The sequence below is a fragment of the Bos indicus genome, chromosome 13 (assembly GCF_029378745.1).
Source record: "Bos indicus isolate NIAB-ARS_2022 breed Sahiwal x Tharparkar chromosome 13, NIAB-ARS_B.indTharparkar_mat_pri_1.0, whole genome shotgun sequence".
Taxonomy (NCBI): Eukaryota; Metazoa; Chordata; class Mammalia; order Artiodactyla; family Bovidae; genus Bos; species Bos indicus.
The window spans coordinates 3025356-3045196 of NC_091772.1; the positions used below are offsets into that span (position 1 = coordinate 3025356).

The following is a 19841-nucleotide window of genomic DNA, read 5'->3' on the forward strand; positions in this document are numbered from 1 at the left end:
AGAGTGAATTTTATGAAGTGAATTGTATCTCTATTTTTAAAAAGGTTAATTCAAAGAAGAGCTACAGTCTCAAACCTTAAATTGTGATTATATATTTGCCCCAAACTATGAAATCTGCACAAAGAAAAACATGTGACAAGGAGGAAATAGATTTGATTAGAACCACAGTTTGCCCCAGAACATTCCTTCCTTGTTCTACAATATCTGCCACATAGTTGTCTCTATTCAAAATACTATTAGTTAGGCACCAGCTTGAGACAATGGCACCCCACTCCAGTACTCCTGCCTGGAAAATCCCATGGACGGAGGAGCCTGGTAGGCTGCAATCCATGGGGTCTCGAAGAGTCGGACATGACTGAGCGACTTCACTTTCACTTTTCACTTTCATGTATTGGAGAAGGAAATGGCAACCCACTCCAGTGTTCTTGCCTGGAGAATCCCAGGGACGGGGGAGCCTGGTGGGCTGCCGTCTATGGGGTCACACAGAGTTGGACACGACTGAAGTGACTTAGCAGCAGCAGCAGCAGCAGCTTGAGATTTGTTATCAGAAAGGAAGTCATTTTGGTAGGACTCTATCCTGTGTTCTGTGGACCACTCACTTCTTTCATCATTTTAACTGCAAAAAACTTTACTCTTTTTCATGTTTCCCCTACCCACAAACTTTGGAGGCATCCTCTTTGTTAATGAAACCTCCTGAAACTATTCTTTTTCAAGTATTCTATTTGGTTGCTGTTGACACATTGATTAATATAGAGAGCTGGTTTGGATAAATTTTCTTATATCTGTTTTAAAACTGGGATGAGTTATGTGATTCTAGGCTTAAGGGCCATTTTTCTATATTAACTTGCCTCCTAGCCTGGGATTTTAAATTTGGTTCAAGGCTTACAGTTTTGAGTCCCCTGTTTATGACTTTTGATAGAAAATAAAAACCCTCTAATTAATCACTTAGGGTTAAGGGATTTTTTTCCCAAAGGTTAATTTAGGAAACAGCTTGCAATGGATTAAAAGACTGGCTCAATATTATTCTTTAAATTTAACTTACTGATAATAGAGTATATCTAGATATTCAAGAAAGGGTATGAACAAGAAACAGTTGAGTGAAGGGGAAGAAGAAAGAAGGGGAAGGTCTAGGATTTAAGAGCAGATTTAGGCGATCCTGCAATGGAAGGCAGAAGGCTCCTGCCCAGGACCATATGAAGGCAAAGGAGGCAGGGGAAGACTGACAGGAGAAGCAAGGATGGGATGAAAACAAGTAAGGATGATGAGCATCTAAGACCAACAGCATGTTGCTCAATATCTTCCAAGAGCGCAGCTTATTATGAGGACAGAGTGATGAGAATGGTGCACTGTGAAAGCACACTTCAGAGCCCACCCAGAAGCCCAAGGTGAGCTGGGTTGCCCATCTCAGTTGCTGCGAATAACAAGTTAATGGCTACCAGTTGCTCCTCTAGAGAGTTACCCAGCATTATAAGGGCTGCCTTGCCAGGAAAATTTATATCTACCTCCTAAGCAACCAGGGACACACTTAGAGCTAAGGATTATCTGATACAGGAATTCAAATCTTTGATGTGGCTTATACTCCAGAGCTCACCTGTGGGTTTGGGCAGAGGCTAGCACCTTCCTAACACTACATCCTTGCTACCCTGCTTTGTCTCCTTCATTACAAGCTTTTTTCTTCCTGAAGAGTGTGCTCTTAGTACTAAGAAATGGAGTATTTCCTGCCATATCAGTAAATAAAAGATGTCACTGCTGCTGCTAAGTCACTTCAGTCGTGTCTGACTCTGTGCGACCCCATAGATGGAAGCCCACCAGGCTCCCCAGTCCCTGGGATTCTCCAGGCAAGAACACTGGATGTGTTGCCATTTTCTTCTCCAATGCATGAAAGTGAAAAGTGAAAGTGAAGTCACTCAGTCGTGTCCAACTCTTAGCAACCCCATGGCCTGCAGCCTACCAGGCTCCTCCGTCTGTGGGATTTTTCCAGGCCAGGGTACTGGAGTGGGGTGCCATTGCCTTCTCCAAAAAGATGTCACAGTCATGAGCAATTGCAGCTACCACCAATGCTGAGCTGGTGAGAAGAAAAGAATACCTGCCATCTAATAGCCATCAGACTGTAGCCACTCCTTATGGTGAGCCCGGAGGAAACCCAGAATGTGAAAACACAGGACACTGGCCCCAGTAGGTGAGGCGCATATCAAAGGAATGATTTCAGTGAGCCCAGACTCTTGAATTTGCCCATACATTGTTGTTGTTTAGTTGCTAAGTCACGTCCGACTCTTTTGCGACCCCATGGACTGTAGCCTGCCAGGCTCCTCTGTCCTAGGATTTCCCAGGCAAGAATACTGGAGTAGGTTACCATTTCCTTCTCCAGGATATCTTCCCAACTCAGGGATCAAACCCGTGTCTCCTGCATTGGCAGATGAATTGTTTACCACTGAACCACCAGGGAAGACCTCTTCACATTCATAGAAAAGCACTAAATTCCTTAACTTGATGTCTGGTTTTCCTTTAATTAACAACAACCTTTTGATGTTCAGACTACCTGCCCTATGTTGTGAAACTTCCATTTAACCTGGCTTCCCCCCTTGCCTCTTCTAAGTAGTTCTCTTAGAATTACTTGACATGCTGCCTCCCAGGCTTGAAGTCCTAAAAATTCTTGCTGATTAAACATAACTCTCAACTTTTAGCTTGTGAATATTTTTTAAGTCTGCAGTACTTCACATACACATGGATCTCTGTTTCTGGCTCTGCTTTGAGCTTGATCTATACACACTATGGTTACAAAGTTCTTGCCTGCTTCCTTCTTCCCCTGTTTTTCAAATATTCATCAATCCCTTATGGCATGTGAGTCACTATTTTTAAGTAGCCAAACATCAGGAAGTTGTGGTGAGATTGTTACCATTCACTTTAATGACTTCTTTAGAAGTCTGTCTTGATCCAGAGATCTTTACACTGAACTTCCAAAGAATCTTTGACTTATATTTCATCTGGGCAATCAGTTTCACAAGTTAGCAAAAATAGTAGGAAAACAGTTTCCATGCTTTCTTCCAGTAGGGTCTTTAAATGAGTAACATATTTGCAAAGCTCCTCCAAGATTCTATTGCATACATACACCAAGTGCACTCTCTAGCGCCATTTAAACAAGACGTTAATATGAACTCATAAATTTCAGTTTACTATGTTATTCCTGCAAGCAGGAACACTTGAGGATAAGGTAATAAAACTGAATTAGGTTAGTTAATTAGCTAGTGTTATTAAAAAGTCAACCTTATATCCCACTAAGGTGGCTTATTTATTCACAGTACACTGTAATGTAAAAAGCTAATAGGAAGTTGTTATTTATGGTACTTACACAATTTCCTGTTTTAAAGAAAAGAGAGTTTAGGTGTTTATCATAACATTTCTTTTTAATATCGGTGAGTTACTGAATTAACTGTAAAACTGCAGTGAAGTTGCTTAGAAAAAAAGAGTAGGGTGTTCAAAGTGAAACCATGAGCTTTGTTCTTCCACACCTGTCAGGTAATGAGTAGTTGCCAAAAATCTTCACTACATAAAATCAACAATCAAAATAGGCCAATAGGCAGATTTCTGAGGCGCTCAAACTGTAAAGAGTCAGCCTGCAATATGGGAGACCTCGGTTCGATCCCTGGGTCGGGAGGACCCCTAGAGAAGGGCATAGCAACCCACTACAGTATTCTTGCCTGGAGAATTCCAAGGACAGAAGAGTCTGGAGGGCTACAGTCCATGAGGTCCCAAAGAGTCAGACGCTACTGAGCAACTTTCACTTTACTTTCAAAATAAGCCAAAAGATGGCGCTATTGCTGTGTGTAATGCTCTGGAAAAACCAAAGAAGACAAAAAACAGAAGACAAAAAAACGCTTCTGAATTCTCAAAGAGAAGGCAATGTTATTCTTTTTTTCTCTTTTGTTCGAACTTCAGCCATCACTCGCATTATCTCATTGAGTTGAAGTGCTCAACTTTTGTGCCCTAAAGAGCAACATTCCCCAAGAAAAATAAATGCAAAAAGGTAAAAAGTTGTCTGAGAAGGCCTTACAAATAGCTGAGAAAAGAAGAGAAGATAAAGGAAAAGGAGAAAAGGAAATATATACCCATTTGAATGCAGAGTTCCAAAGAATAGTAAGGAGAAATAGGAAAGCCTTCCTCAGTGATCAATGCAAAAAAATACAGGAAAACAATAGAATGGGAAAGACGAGAGATCTCCTCCAGAAAATTAGAAATACCAAGGGAACATTTCATGCAAAGATGGACACAATAAAGGACAGAAATGGCATGGACCTAACAGAAGCAGAAGATATTAAGAAGAGGTGGCAAGAATATGCAGAAGAACTATACAAAAAAGATCTTCATGACCCAGATAACCACGATTGTGTGATCACTCACCTAGAGCCAGACATCCTGGAGTCCGAAGTCAAAGTGGACCTTAGAAAGCATCACTATTAACAAAGCTAGTGGAGATGATGGGATTCCAGTTGAGCTATTTCAAATCCTAAAAGATGATGCTGTGAAAGTGTTGTACTCAATATGCCTGCAAATTTGGAAAACTCTGCAGTGACCACAGGACTAGGAAAGCTCCATTTTCATTCCAATCCCAAAGAAAGGCAATGCCAAAGAATATTCTAACTACCACTCAGTGGCACTCATCTCAAACACTAGCTAAGTATTGCTCAAAATTCTCCAAGCCAGGCTTCAACAGTACGTGAATTGAGAACTTCCAGATGTTCAAGTTGGATTTTGAAAAGGCAGAGGAATGAGAGAACAAATTGCCAATATCCATTGGATTACAGAAAAAGCAAGAGAATTCCAGAGAAATATCTCCTTCTGCTTCATTGACTATGCCAAAGCTTATGACTGTGTGGATCACAACAAACTGAAAAGTTTTTCAAGAGATAGGAATACCAGACCACCTGACCTTCCTCCTGAGAAATCTGTATGCAGGTCAAGGAGCAACAGTTAGAACTGGACATGGAACAAAGGACTGGCTCTAAATTGGGAAAGGAATACATCAAGTCTGTATATTGTCACTCTGCTTATTTAACTTATATGCTGAGTACATCATGAGAAATGCCAGGCTGGGTGAAGCACAAGCCAAAATCAAGATTGCCAGAAGAAATATCAATGACCTCAGATATGCAGATGACACCACCCTTATGGCAGAAAATGAAGAACTAAAGAGCCTCTTGATGAAAGTGAAAGAGAAGAGTGAAAACTCTGGCTTAAAACTCAACATTCAAAAAAAAAAAATAAGACCATGGCATCTGGTCCCATCACTTCATGACAAATAGATGGGGCAACAATGGAAATAGTGAGAGACTTTATTTTCTTGAGTTTCAAAATCACTGCAGATGGTGACTGCAGCCATGAAATTAAAAGACCCTTGCTCCTTAGAGAACATATTAAAAAAGCAAAGACATTACTTTGCTGACAAAAAGTCCTTCTAGTCAAAACCATGGCTTTTCCAGTAGTCATGTATGGATGTGAGTGTTGGATTATAAATAAAACTGAGTGCTGACGAATTGATGCTTTTGAACTGTGGTGTTGGAGAAGACTCTTGAGAGTCCCTTGGTCTGCAAGGAGATCCGACCAGTTCATCCTAAAGGAGATCAGTCCTAATTATTCATTGGAAGGACTGATGCTGAAGCTGAAACTCCAATGCTTTGGCCACCCAATGCGAAGAAGTGACTCATTGGGAAAGACTGTAATGCTGGAAAAAATTGAAGGCAGGAGGAGAAGGGGATGACAGAGGATGAGATGGTTAGATGGCATCACGGACTTGATGGACATGAGTTTGAGCAAGCTCCAGGAGTTGGTGATGGTCAGGGAAGCCTGGCCATGAGGTCTCAAAGAGTCGGACATGACTGAGTGACTGAAACAGCAATAAGTCATTTTCATATGAATGTTGCAAGGAACGATATCTATATGATAGATATCTTATATATCTTAACCAGTTTGTCCATGATTGCTTGAAAAGACTTCCTAACTCACAAGCAGAAGGGTAAATACTCTCCAGGATAAAGGTCTTTAAAAACAGGACTATGGAAATCTCCTCAGAGTGCATCTGATTTCTACCACTTTTGATAGAATCATTCTACAGTTATTTTTTGCAAAATAAATTAGAATGAAATACTTATTTAATTTCCCAAAGTAAAATGAAGACAATTTTCAATAAAATGAAATTTGGAATAATTTTTAAAAGGTGCATTGGCCATGCTAAAGGAAAGGGGAGCAATATGTATAAAGAGCAAAGAATCTTGAAAGTATTGTTTTGTACACAGAGTATGGATTTTTTTTTCTTTATCATTTTAGAGTGCACTTTGTGAAATCAGTCATCATGGTTTGAAGAGATTCAGGTGTGGAAAGAAAGTCACCTTGGGATGAAATTTTGACAAAAATAATCAACCAAATTGTGGAAATTTTACAACATTTGACATACATTTTAAGGCTGATTTGTGGAGACAAATTGTTTCTGACTCCAATAGTCTCATACAAAAATTTGTTCTTATCGAATGAATCCATGAAGCAGCCTAAATTACTGCTACCCCTCAAAGACTCACAATCAAAGAAAAGTAAGTTGTGTTGTACAACCAAGTGAGAAATAAGAGATAAGAAAAGTAATACTTCATCAAGTTTGCAAAGTTCTTTCTAGGCATCTGATAATCTTGGAAATCTGAGATAGGCAAGATAGCCAATTACGATTATGTTAATCGAGTACCTAAGGCGCTTTTCCGTCTTTTTACCTCTGTTGCTTCATTTGCAATACTTATATGAAGTCGGTACTATTATTGCCCTCCTGTCCCAACAGAAAGCACTGAAGTACAGAAAAGTTAATTAACTTCCCAAGGACCTACAGCCAGGAAGTGGCTTACTTGCAATGAAAACCCAGGCAGGTTAAAAGACTCATGCAGTCATTTTTAGAGATAAAAAAAAAGGGCATTAAAGTTTATATCATAAGCTATTAAAGGTAGAGTTAAATTCAGACCAAAGGTCTTAATGATTTGTGACTTGATAGTTTTCCCTGAATGACATTCTGTTTTGATTTGTATCATCCCAGACTTGGTAGAATGACAGTCCCCTTGACTCTAAATGCCATGTAGACTTCATCAGTCTAGTTGGCCTCCTACAGATAATTCTCTTTACTAGGCTCATATGCTGTTTGGAATTTTTTACCCATGCTCATCTCTCCAGGCTCCACCATAAACTGAGGCAGTCTACTCTTCAGACTTACCCTCTTCCCTGAGAAGTCTTTTGTGGATTTCTTAGTGCTGTTATCAGTGATGAAACAGAAAGAGAGAGACCTCCAGACTTTAGGACTCCAGACCTGCCCACAACCTGGTAAGAAAGAGGGAGATTACCAGATCCCTTCAAGTATCGGCATTTTGCATTCCTGAACACAGTGTGCCCGGTGTTTTCCAAAGGATACATAAGGGGGCTAGGCTTCCCAGGTGGCTCAATGGTAAAGTATCCACCTGTAAATACAGAAGCTGAAGGAGATGCAAGTTCAATACTTGAGTCAGGAAGATCCCCTGGAGGAGGAAATGGCAACCCATTCCAGTATCCTTGTCTGGGAAATCCTATGGACAGAAGAACCTGGTGGGCTACAGTCCATGGGGTCACACAGACTCTGACACAGTTGAGCATGCACACACACAAGGAGGAGTGCAGAGATTTTGAGAAATGAGATTATCACTCTCATCAGCCAAAGAAAGTGACTTTCCTAATTTTTTTTAGTTTATTCATGCTCAGACGGTACTTTCAGTTTCTATAAAGGATGCTGATTGTGTCAGCAAGCATAGGCTAAGTTATGCTACAGTAACAAAAGACACACTTTACCCCTAAATCTTAGTAGCTTACAACAAGAGAATTTTTTTTTCTTGCTTATTTTACCCACCAATCATGGGTTGGCTTTGACTGTTCCATCCAGAACCCACTCAGGCTGAAGGAGCAGCTTTCATCTGGGACCTAACATGGGGAAAGGATGAGGGTGAAACCACACAATCATTCTTGAAGCTTCTGCTCAGAGATGGCATCTGGCATTTCTGAACACATTTCATTGGCCAAAGTGAGTCACATGGTCAAGCCTGATGGCAGTGGGACTGGATGATTTCCTCCCCTTAGAGAGTGGTGCTTTGAGGAAAAGGTGGTGAGGGAGACTACTGCCATAGCCACCAGCTTGCACATGAGCTTGCTCTGCTGTGCTGTGCTTAGTCGCTCAGTCATGTCCAACTCTTTGTAACCCCACGATCTGCCAGGCTCCTCTGTTCATGTGGAATCTCCAGGAAAGAATACAGGAGTGGGTTGCCATGCCCTCTTCCAGGGGATCTTCCCAACCCAGGAATCAAACCCAGGATGGGTCACCTAATATTGGGAACAATAAAACAATCCTTAGACTTATTGCATGATATTATATTGGGCTTAGAGAGGCTCCTATCTGGATAAATTAATAGGGTAAAAGGGAGCATGCTCCATCAGCCTCAATTTAACATCATAAAAGAAATAGTAAAGAAGTCCAAGCATCTAAGTTCCTCTCAACCTTTCCCAGAAGGGGCACATTGGAAAAAATTCATTTCAGGTTGTGGTAGTTAATGTGAGAGGGTCAGAGGGGAGCTGCTGAACCCAGAGAAGAATTCCTCCTCCATGAGCAGCTACACCACATGGGCCAGGTCGTGAGGCTTCTTATCTTGTAACATTCGCAAAAGCCCAGGCCTCAATTTTAACTCACTGCATTGCAGTTCTTTTCAAGTCTGTAACCAGGGCTTTATGAAGATTGATAGAGTGCCAGGAAGCCATTGGGTTGAAAGTCCAGATGTACATAAATCAAGTCATAGCATCATTTAATTCAGAATGCTTCAGCCCAAGTCATTACAGAGTAGCAGTGCAGAGATTTATAGGAAGTCTTATAAGATTTGATGATCTGAAAGGTAGAGATATTAAGTGTCCGATTTAGCTCTAGGAGATGCTGCAGCAGTTTTAAATCAACTGAAGCTTTTATTGCAGCTGGTTTAAAATGTGTCTTAAATAACTGGAAATGTATCTTAAGAACATCTTGGAATGAAGTGTTGAATGTGATTTTTGACCATCAAAACTAAGATCTAATTTGCATAAGGAAAGAACCTATCTATCAATAAAAATGCATGTCAGCAAGCCTCTTTATATATTAAAACACTGTTCTCTGCTCTAACTCATTCTATATCTAATGATTTTTACATAACTCTTCTCTAGGATAAGACCCCAAGATCTTTGTGTCTGATGACAAGAATTCTTCTGATCCTTTTAATCTTGAGCCAGAAGTCATCTACATTTAAAATCATCTCAGTTTTTACACTGAGGGACTTGAAAGGCCACAATCCCAGTTGACCTCACACTCACCAGGCATGCTGAGTTTTAAGCCTGCAGACCTGGTGAGGTTTGCTATAATCTTCTCTGAGCCCAGCCCTTTCCATATTCCCTCTTTTATTTGAATCTCTTGATGCTCTCTAATGCCTTAATCTCACATTTTCCTTTTCCTACCAAAACATATTACTTAAAATAAATTATTTTTGTAAAAGTTTACCAACAGATCTCAATACCTCAAAGACTGAGGAAATTTAATCTGTTAGCAGATGCCAGGGTATACAAATACAATAGCCAAAGAAATGATGCTCTAATGAAAAATTAAAGACAACTAAAAATGAAAGTGGAATATATTTCTCTCTTTTGTAAAATCACTATGGAGAAAATTTAAAGACCGTGATTCAAAATGACAATTTTGAATCAATCTACATTTCTGCCCACCCTTTGGAAAAATTTATAAACATTTTTGATGGAACAAATTCTTAATGAAATGGAGGCGTTTCCTCCTCAAGGTGACCTCTCAAAACATATTCTCCATCATAAAAAAAGACTGAACTGATAATATTATTTTTAATTAATACTGAAATTGATTTTACATAATTATGTATACAAGAAATTTTGAATATACATTTTATTAAATACTGTTTATAAATTTAATATTACTACATTTAATTTAATTGCAATTGTTAGGTAGTTAGAATAGGAAAAAGAAGTCCAGAATGGGGGTGGCTAAAGACAAGGAAGGGAAAAGCCTGCAAAAATAGAACAAAGGAAGGTCTGGGGACCGGAGTGAGGACCTCAAACGGTGAGGTAAAACAAACAGCACTTCTCATTAGCCCAATTTACATAGGGCAGGCCCAGGGGGAGGAGAAAAAAACATAAAAAGAGGAGCCAAAACCTCTCTTCTCTTCTAGTCTTTTTGGGTTGGCATTCCCTCACACCTGGAAGATGTATTTTCCTTTACTTTCTAAATAAAACTGAGCTGTAACACGGAGCTGTAACACTGGTCCATCCGAGGGCTGTAAAGCTGGTCTGTCGCTTCAAATTTTTGTTGCAATGAGACAAAACTGAGGAAATTACAAATTCCCCGAACATCTATGGTGCCGTTTCTCGGATTTAACCTGGCTGAAACAACCTCAGCTCGGCCCCCGCAAGGAGGAGGCCAAGCACAGCAGGAGCCCAACTTGGCGAAACCTTCCAAGGAAGAAGCTAAACCCAAGAAAACCCAGCGCAGGCGAAGTGACAAGAAGCCCAGCAGACTGGAAACTGGGACAGCATAAAACAAACAGCAGAAAGCTCACATGGCTCAGTCTCAGATTCCAGAAGACCTCCGGTTAAAGTAGGAGGTCCTCGCTCCTATGGCTAGAAGGACACATGCCTAACAAAATCTTGATTCCTTTACAATCTCTTGTTTCTTGTTTCCTTGAACCCCCCATGAACAGGTGAGCAGCAGTGGGTGCAAATGAGGGACTCTGGCAGGGGCTACTCCTCAGTGTGTCCCAAAGGCTCCACTGTCTGCTGGGCCCCAGTAGCTTTGCCCAGGCGGGTGGGGGTTCTTCTGTCCTGAATCTTCTCTGTGCCAAGGACCAGGCCAATAAAAACTGTGAACACAGGTCAGGTATTTAGCAGGTTTTCCAGCAGGTTATGAAGGGGATTCCTCAGCACGTTTTCCCCACTACTTTTTCCTCCTGTTCTTCAGCTTCTCACTCCTGGGACTTGAGCCTGGCCAAAACCCATGGTGCCTGGCTTCAGGACCTAATGAAGCTCAGGCTCTGATGTCTCATTGCAAAAACTCAGTTAGAGACACAGCTATAGTTAAGAGGTGGATTTTTTCAGACTCAGAGAGAAGCACACTCCACAGGGTGTGGGCCATCACAGAGGAGAGTGCAGTGGCCACGGAATGTGGTGTGGTTAGTTTTTTCGAGCTGGGTGATTTCATATGCTAATGAGTGAAAGGATCATTCCAACAATTGGGGAACCACCCACTCCTCCTCTGTCTTTTGACAGTGCCTTGGAACGGTCCTGCTGGCACCTCTGGGTGTCCCATTTAGCTTGCAGATTGGGGATCAAGGTTTAGTTGAATTTGACTTGTCATTTTGGACCCACTTGATTTTAATCAGTTTATGTTATACCCTTGGATAAGGAAATGGCAACCCACTCCAGTACTCTTGCCTAGAAAATCCCATGGATGGAGGAGCAATGTAGGCTATAGTCCATGGGGTTGCAAAGAGTCGGACACGACTGAGCAACTTCACTTTCACTTGCTCTATGTCATTCTTTGAAAAGTTGTGCCCTGCTCCCTTCCCTCCTATGTTATGCTCTTTTCCTAAGCCCCATCCAGGCCCACAATGTCACCTCTACAATCTTCTGGAGGGACAACCAGAAAACAGCTGGGCCTTGGGAGAGAAATACTGTATAATACCCACTCCCCCTTGATATTCAGGCCTTCATCTTCCATGTTTCCTGCAACATGGGCAACAACAGCATCTCTCAGTGAACCCACTAGAGCGGGGGATAGGCACACAATGCCTGCTAAAAGTCCATCTGCTGGCATCCCTTCAAGGGCAATTGGGCTTCCAGGGATAATGTTTGCCACTTTGGGAGTTAGTGCTGCAGGCCATTTGGGCCCAAAGCCTTACCACCCTTCTCCTAAAGTTATAAACATACCCCTGGATCAAATCTCCACTCCACTTTATGGAACATCTGGTCTGTTGTCTCTTATCAATTTGTTCTTAAGCCACTTATTAACTCCTACAACAAGGACCCTGCCCCTTTGTAGGCAACATTGCTCCACTCCCCTGTTTATTAAAACACTCTTAAGCCCCTAACAGAACCAGATAACCCACTCCTTTGTCATAACTTCTGCTATTACCTAAAGTGGGTCTCTGACAATGAAATGCTTACCATTGGAGACACCCTAACCTGCTCTTATGGAGGACTAGGGGAGGAAATCAGTGACTTATATTCCCTTAGAGCAGTAAAAGGATAAAGCTTATGACTGCTTCACCAGGTTCCCAGTCTCAAGGCACAGGCTTGGATTGCTTTACATCATGATATCTATTCCCAACTGTGGTGAACAAACTGGCAATGAGTTAAAATTACAACCCCTTAATCCTACCCAGCACTGGTTATGCTGGAGACCTTGGGGATGCCCAACTCCAGTCCACAGTCCTAGGAGGTTGACCTACCTCGACCTGCCTAGGGATCTGGTCCTCAAAAGGTTGTCATGCCTCAACCTGCTCAGAGATCTGCCAGTCCAGGGGTTCCAGGAGGTGGGGATTTGATCTCTAGGAGGCTGTCATTCCTCAGCCTGCCTGGGGATCTGCACCCTGACCCGGGTTTGCCTGGCTCTCAGGTTGCAACAGTACTGGGTAGGATAAGCTTCAAAAAGACTCACTCCTAAGGAAGTCCACCCATGGAAATTGAAGGAGGCCTATTAGATTTTTTTCTTTTCCTCCGTGTCATCACTGTCTTTCAGATGGGAAATAACCAATCCACTTCCTGACAAGTGCCCTTGAGATTCATCCTTGATAACTGGAAGCTGTTCAATCCTCTAACTCTAAGGAGAAGTTGCTTAAAATTCTTTTTGCCACTGCGTGGCTATGGTATCCTCTGGGACACAAGGAACACTGGCCTGAGGATAGGAGTTTAAATTACAATACCATCCTGTAGCTAGACTTATTCTGCAAAAGACAAGGGAAATGGACAGAGATTACTTATGTCCAAATTTTCTTCTGACTAAGAGATATGAAGGAACTCTGTCCTAAGTATAGGATTGTTGTATGCCCTAAAAGTGAGCCTACTAAGCACAGACAACCAAGAGAAAGAACCCCCCTCCCCCGATGAAGGCTCACCTCCCAAGGCTCTCTAGTTGCCTGGTGCTTCTTTCTTGTATCCAAAACTGTCCCCATATCCAGGAGCACCCTCTCCACAAAAGCCAACTTGAGTATGTCCCTTAGTCAAAACTGGAGGAGAATTTGGGTCCATAAGCCCTTCTCCCTCTTAGAACTAAGATCAAACAAGACCTGGGAAGCTATACAGATGATCCAGGCAAATATATAGATACATTTCAACATATTGCCTTGGCTCTTGACTTGACATGGAAGACATCATGGTCATATTTAGTCAAATTTTATCTGACCATGAGCATGCTAGGGTCTTAAAGGAAGCCCAAAGGTATGCTATGGGGCTTCACATGTCAAGTGATAAACACCCAGTAGGGGAAACTGCAGTCCCCTCCTTATATCCTGATTGGAATTATAATGACCCTGAGCACATCATGGAAAGGGGTCATTTTCTGATCTGTGTGAAGGCAAGACTAAAAGCAGCCCAGCAAAAGGTATACCTGGATCTCAGCAATAACTCAGGAGCCCAACGAGAACACCATTGTCTTTCTGGAAAGGCCAAAAGAGGCCCTCCAAAAATTTAACAATCTGGACACAGACTCTTATGAGGGACAAGTGATTTTAAAGGACAAATTCCTGTCCCAATGTGCATCAGACACCAGGATAAAGTTACAACAGCTACAGAAGCAGGGCCCTGCTGCCTCTTTAGATGAGATGGTCCAGACAGCCACCAATACCTTTTATAACAGAGAACAGGAGAGGGAGGCCAAGGCCCAGGAAAGGGAGAAAAGGAAAGAGACAAGCCATGCCCAGATGCTGGCTGCCATCCAGAGAAGCCCTATGGCAAACCCTGAGTCCTTGAAGAACAAGGCACGAAGTAAATGCCTAATCTGTAGACAGGTGGGCCATTGGACCAAAGACTGTCCAAACCATGACAAGTCTCCTAAAACGGCTTGCTACAAATGACATCAGTTGGGACATTTGGCGGCACTCTGCCCTTGGGACCCAAGAGTCTCAAGGTCAAGAACCAAGCCTTCCCTCACAATGGGTCAACAGGACTGAAGCAGCCCACTCCAGCCAGCCCGCCTGTCAGAGATAACCATCACGGGACTGAAGCCAAGGGTACAACTGGATATGGCAGGTAGGTCTGAGAATTTCTTGGCTGACACAGGGGTTACCTGCTCTGTCCTGATCTCCTACTCCAGAGCTTTCTTCTCCCAAACCTGTACCATTTTGGGTGCTACAGGAAAAACAATTACTAAAAGATTCACCCAAGCACTTCTTTGTTGCTTGGATGGACAAATAATTTCCCACCAGTTTCTGGTGGTCCCTGAGTGTCCTACTCCCTCATTGGGAAGGGATATACTCACTAAACTGGAGACCACCCTTGTGATGGGAAGCTTTTCATCCACTAGAGCCCTACAGCTTCTGGTTACTGCTCAAGAACTCATTACACCCTCTTCAATAGAAAGGGAACAAAAACTATGGAAGGACAAAATTAACCCCCAGGTGTGGGACCAGGGGACTCCTGGACGAGCCCACCAAGCTGAACTGGTCATCATTGTCCTCCAAGATCCCACTTGGTTTCCTAACCAGAAGCAATATCCCCTCAGAAGAGGAGCCCTGAAAGGACTACAGCCTCTAATAAATAAATTCCTTGCCTCTGGGATATTAGTCCCCACCAATTCACCATGTAACATCCCAATCCTCCCTGTAAAGAAAAAGGGCGGAACCTGGCGAATGGTTCAAGATCTCCAGAGGGTCCCCAATCAAATATGATGATCAAATCCTTAGGCTCTTGGAGGCAGTTCCATCTGGCCACTGAGGTTTCAGTCTCCACTGTAAAGACACCAACAAGGGAGCACAGAAGTGGCAAGAGGGAACCAAGCAGCCGATCAGGCAGCTAAGAGAGCAGCATTACAGAACAATGACCTAATAGGGGTTGCCGCCTTAGTCCCACAGACTAATTTGCCAGAAACTCCCTCATATACTGAAGGTGAGACTCTTAAAGCTAAGAGTGAGGGCTTTCAAGATCATACGGGATGGTTCCACAAAGAGAGACTCCTTTTCCTCCCTAGGAACCTCCAATGGAAGTTGGTTAACTCCTTACATGCCACCACTCATTTAGGGGACCCTCGGATGGTCAAGTGACCCCTTTCTTTCCAAATAGCAGCATATGCATGTAGCACCAGAATGGCATACTTGGAGTCAGTGTAAATGGCTACTCTTTTTCCTTTTCCCAGCTCTAAAGCTCGAGTCAGGGCTATGAGCTCAGCTAATTGGCCTGAAGTACCTGGTGGCAAAGGCTTTCCCTCTATGGTCTCAAAATTGGAGACTACTAAATATCCTCATTTAGGGGAAAAGATCCTCCAAAGATTACTAGAAAGGTCCTTCAGAGGAACAGGCCTCTAAACAACTATAAGGTAAGTGGTCTCCTCTTGTCCCACTTGCCAATAAAACAATACCCAAGGAGCTTGAAGACCCCAGCTGGCCCAGCCCGTCCAACAATGTGGGACCTACCCAGGAAAGGACTGGCAGATGGATTTCACCCAGATGCCAGTTTCTCAAGGGTATAAATACCTATTGGTCATGATAGATACATTCACAGGATGGATTGAAGGCTTTCCCACCTCGACTGAGAAGGCTGAAGAGGTGGTTAAAAAAAAACTGCTCCCTGAAATCATTCTGAGATTTGGTCTGCTCTGGTCATTACAAAGTGACAATGGGACATCATTTAATTCTAAGGTCACCTGACAGATCTCTAAAGCATTGGGCATTCAGTTCAGTTCAGTTCAGTTCAGTCGCTCAGTCAGGTCCGGCTCTTTGCGACCCCATGAACCGCAGCATACCAGGCCTCCCTGTCCATCACCAACTCCCGGAGTTCATTCAAACTCATGCCCATTGAATTGGTGATGCCATCCAGCCATCTCATCCTCTGTCGTCCCCTTCTCCTCCTGCCCCCAATCCATCCCAGCATCAGAGTCTTTTCCAGTGAGTCAACTCTTCGCATGAGTTGACCAAAGTACTGGAGTTTCAGCTTTAGCATCAGTCCTTCCAAAGAACACTCAGGACTGATCTCCTTTAGAATGTACTGGTTGGATCTCCTTGCAGTCCGAGGGACTCTCAAGAGTCTTCTCCGATACCACAATTCAAAAGCATCGATTCTTCAGCACTCAGCTTTCTTCACAGTCCAACTCTCACATCCATAGATGACCACTGGAAAAACCATAGCCTTGACTAGACAGACCTTTGTTGGCAAAGTAATGTCTCTGCTTTTCAATATGCTATCTAGGTTGGTCATAACTTTCTTTCCAAAGAGTAAGCATCTTTTAATTTCATGGCTGCAGTCATCATCTGCAGTGATTTTGGAGCCCCCGAAAATAAATCTGACACTGTTTCCACTGTTTCCCCATCTATTTCCCATGAAGTGATGGGACCAGATGCCATGATCTTAGTTTTCTGAATGTTGAGCTTTAAGCCAACTTCTTCACTTTCCACTTTCACTTTCATGAAGAGGCTTTTTAGTTTCTCTTCACTTTCTGCCATAAGGGTTGTGTCATCTGTATATCTGAGGTGATTGATATTTCTCCCGGCAATCTTGATTCCAGCTTGTGCTTACTAATCTCCATTGTGCCTGGAGGCATCAGTCTTCAGGAAAAGTAGAAAGAGCCAACCAATTCTTAAAATCAGCGATAAATAAGATAACCCAGGAGACCTCCCTGGGATGGAAGGAGGCTTTACCAATAGCTCTCCTCCTCACCTGTATTGCCCCTAAGAAACAGGTTGGTCTTAGTCCTCATGAGATGCTATAAGGGAGGCCTTTTGTTTATGTCAATGACCTCTTCGTAGATCCAGAGGCTCAGACCCTCTGGTCTTATACCATGGCCATTGGGCAATTCCAACAGGATATACAGTTGTGAGGTGCCAACCAAGGCCCAAAAGATTCTAAAGAGTCACCACTATATGCTCCAGGGACTCAAGTCCTAATTAAAGTCTGGAAAGATGGATCTCCAAAGGCTCAACTCCAGCCCAAATGGAAGGGGCCCTACCCTGTAATACTTTCTAGTCCCACAGCAGTCAAGTTACCAAGACATGACTCCTGGATTCACTGCTCACATGTCAAGCCATGGAAGAAAACAGAAGAGGACACTCAATATATCTGTGAGCCCTTGGGAGATCTCAGATACATATTCAGAATGACAAATTAATGCCATTCTAATGAACACCCCCAAAATTAAGTTTCTGGGGATAAGATTTCTCAGAACAGCTCTAAAGAGCAACACAGCTTGGCAGGGGTTGTACTCCAAAACAGACAGGGGATGGATCTCCTGATCCCTGAACAAGGAGGGAGTTGAGCCATCTTGAATGAGACATGTTGTTTCTGGGTAAATACCTCCAGATAAGTTAAAGTCTCACAGTCCTCAAGAAAAACATTCAGACCCTACATTATCTCAAAGAATGAGCTGGAGAGTTCTCTAGGTGGCTACAATCTCTCTTTGGGTAATATTCCTGGTGATGGGAATTTGGAGTTGCCTAATGCCCCTGCTAGTCCCTGTCATCACCATATTGATGCTGCTTGTGATTGCTCCATGTATTATCAATTGTCTAACCCGTTTTGTCTCTGCCCAAGTCAACAAGCTACAACATGCAGTGCCAGTGCAACAGTGATATATAGAACTACAGCCGACCACAGAAAATATCACTCACCCTTGGATGGACACCACTATAAGGACTCTGAGGCCTGAGACTGGCAAGAGGGGGAGACCCAATGCCCCTCCCCATCCCAGCTCAGCAGGAAGTAAGCCAGAAAGGCTTCTATGCCCCTGTTCCCAAAGAACTGGGCCTCCCATCTCTTGAGGGGGGGAACATTAGGTAGTTAGAATAGGAAAAAGGAGTCCAGAATGGCGGTGGCCAAAAGACAAAGAAGGGAAAAACCTGTGAAAATAGAACAAAAGAAGGTCCGAGGACTGGAGTGAGGACCTCAAACAGTGAGGTAAAACAAACATCACTCCTCATTAGCCCAATTTACATAGGGCAGGCCCAGGGGAGGAGAAAAAACATATAAAAAGAGGAGTTAAACCTTTCTTCTCTTCTAGTCTTTTGGGTTGGCATTCCCTCACACCTTGAGGATGTATTTTCCTTTACTTTCTAAATAAAACTGAGCTGTAACACGGAGCTGTAACGCTGGTCCACTGCTTCAAATTTTTGTTGTGACAAGACAGAACTGAGGAAATTATAAACTCCCCCCAACAAAATTATAATAGAAAATCCACATTCTTCCCCTGATGTTACTTTTCCAGAAGCTCTGCAAAATTGAAGTGTTGAATTTTCAAGATAATATTTAAAGATATTCAGTTCTGAACTTGCTTGTTGGTTCTTTAAGTTAAGGACAAGCTTCTTTAGTAAAGTGACCCATTACAAGCAAGTCTGTCTTTGCTAAACTGGAGCATGTGTGTATTACTTCAGCATAAAGCTAACTACATTTGAATTAGCCATCACAATGCCACCATCTACTAATTATCTTACATTATTACTTAATATAATATATAGGAAACTATCCAGTGATCCCTAAAATTGAGTTTTAAACTGGACTGTGCCCTATTGATCAATATGATACATTTTACAAGCTTAACCTCCCTTCCCAAGTACAATTACCTACTGCTCCTTTCCTTCTTTTCTGATCTATTGAAAGCTGTATCTTTTCCACGTTTTAATCTGCTTCACTCACCTCACTTTGTCCTTTTGATTTCTGTCTCTCAAACACCCACCTAATCCTTTCTTTAAAAATGTACCATAGTCTGGGCAGAGGAGTGGCCACAGCCAGGCTACTCAGCTCTGCAGAGGCTCTTGATGGCGCCGCCCACAGGCACTCGGCTCTGCCTGTCTGCTGCCATGGTGCCCAGGAGGTCAGCTCCACTGAGGGGGTGGCGAAGGAGGAGCCCAAGGGGAGGTTGGGGAGGCTGTCAGAAAACCCGCTCCTGAAAGAGTGGAAATAAGCCAAAAAAGGCAGTGGGAAAGGGTGAATCTTCAGACAAAAAAGCGTAAACAAATGGAAAAAGAGGAGCAAAGGGACAACAGGCAGAAGTGGATAACCAAGAGACTAAAGAGACTTACCTGTAGAAAATGCAGAGACTAAAAACGAGGAGAGCCCAGCCTCTGATGAAGACGAGAAAGAAGCCAAGTCTGATTAATACCACACACCCAGTCCTGCCAGCGGTCCCTGTTTCCCTTCTTGTACAATCCAGAGGAATATTTATCAACTATTTTGTAAATGCAAGTTTTTTGGTAGCCTAAAAACATTTTTTAAAAGGAGAGAATCCCACCTCATCCCATTTTTTAAGTGTAAATGCTTTTTATTAAGAGGTGAAATCATTTTCTGGTTGTTTATTTTTTGGTACAACCAGAAAATAGTGGGATATTAGATACAGGAGGTTTTGATTGTGTTGGGTGTCAGCTTAATGTTCCATAGATGGGGGGTAGCTTTTATATTCCATAATATAAAAGCATCCTATAATATAAAAGCTTTTATATCCTATAATATAAAAGCATATCCTATAATATAAATGGCAATTTGGAGTCAGTTGTGCATTTAATGTCTTGAACACTTTAAATTACATCTCTTCACGTATTGCTTTGGTAGAATTATTTTCT

At 42.6% G+C, this 19841-nt stretch overlaps 1 pseudogene; it reads left to right on the forward strand.

Annotated features, from left to right (window-relative positions):
* Positions 1-18976: 18976 nt before the first annotated feature.
* On the forward strand, positions 18977-19381 carry LOC139186637 (non-histone chromosomal protein HMG-14 pseudogene; annotated as a pseudogene).
* Positions 19382-19841: the final 460 nt, after the last annotated feature.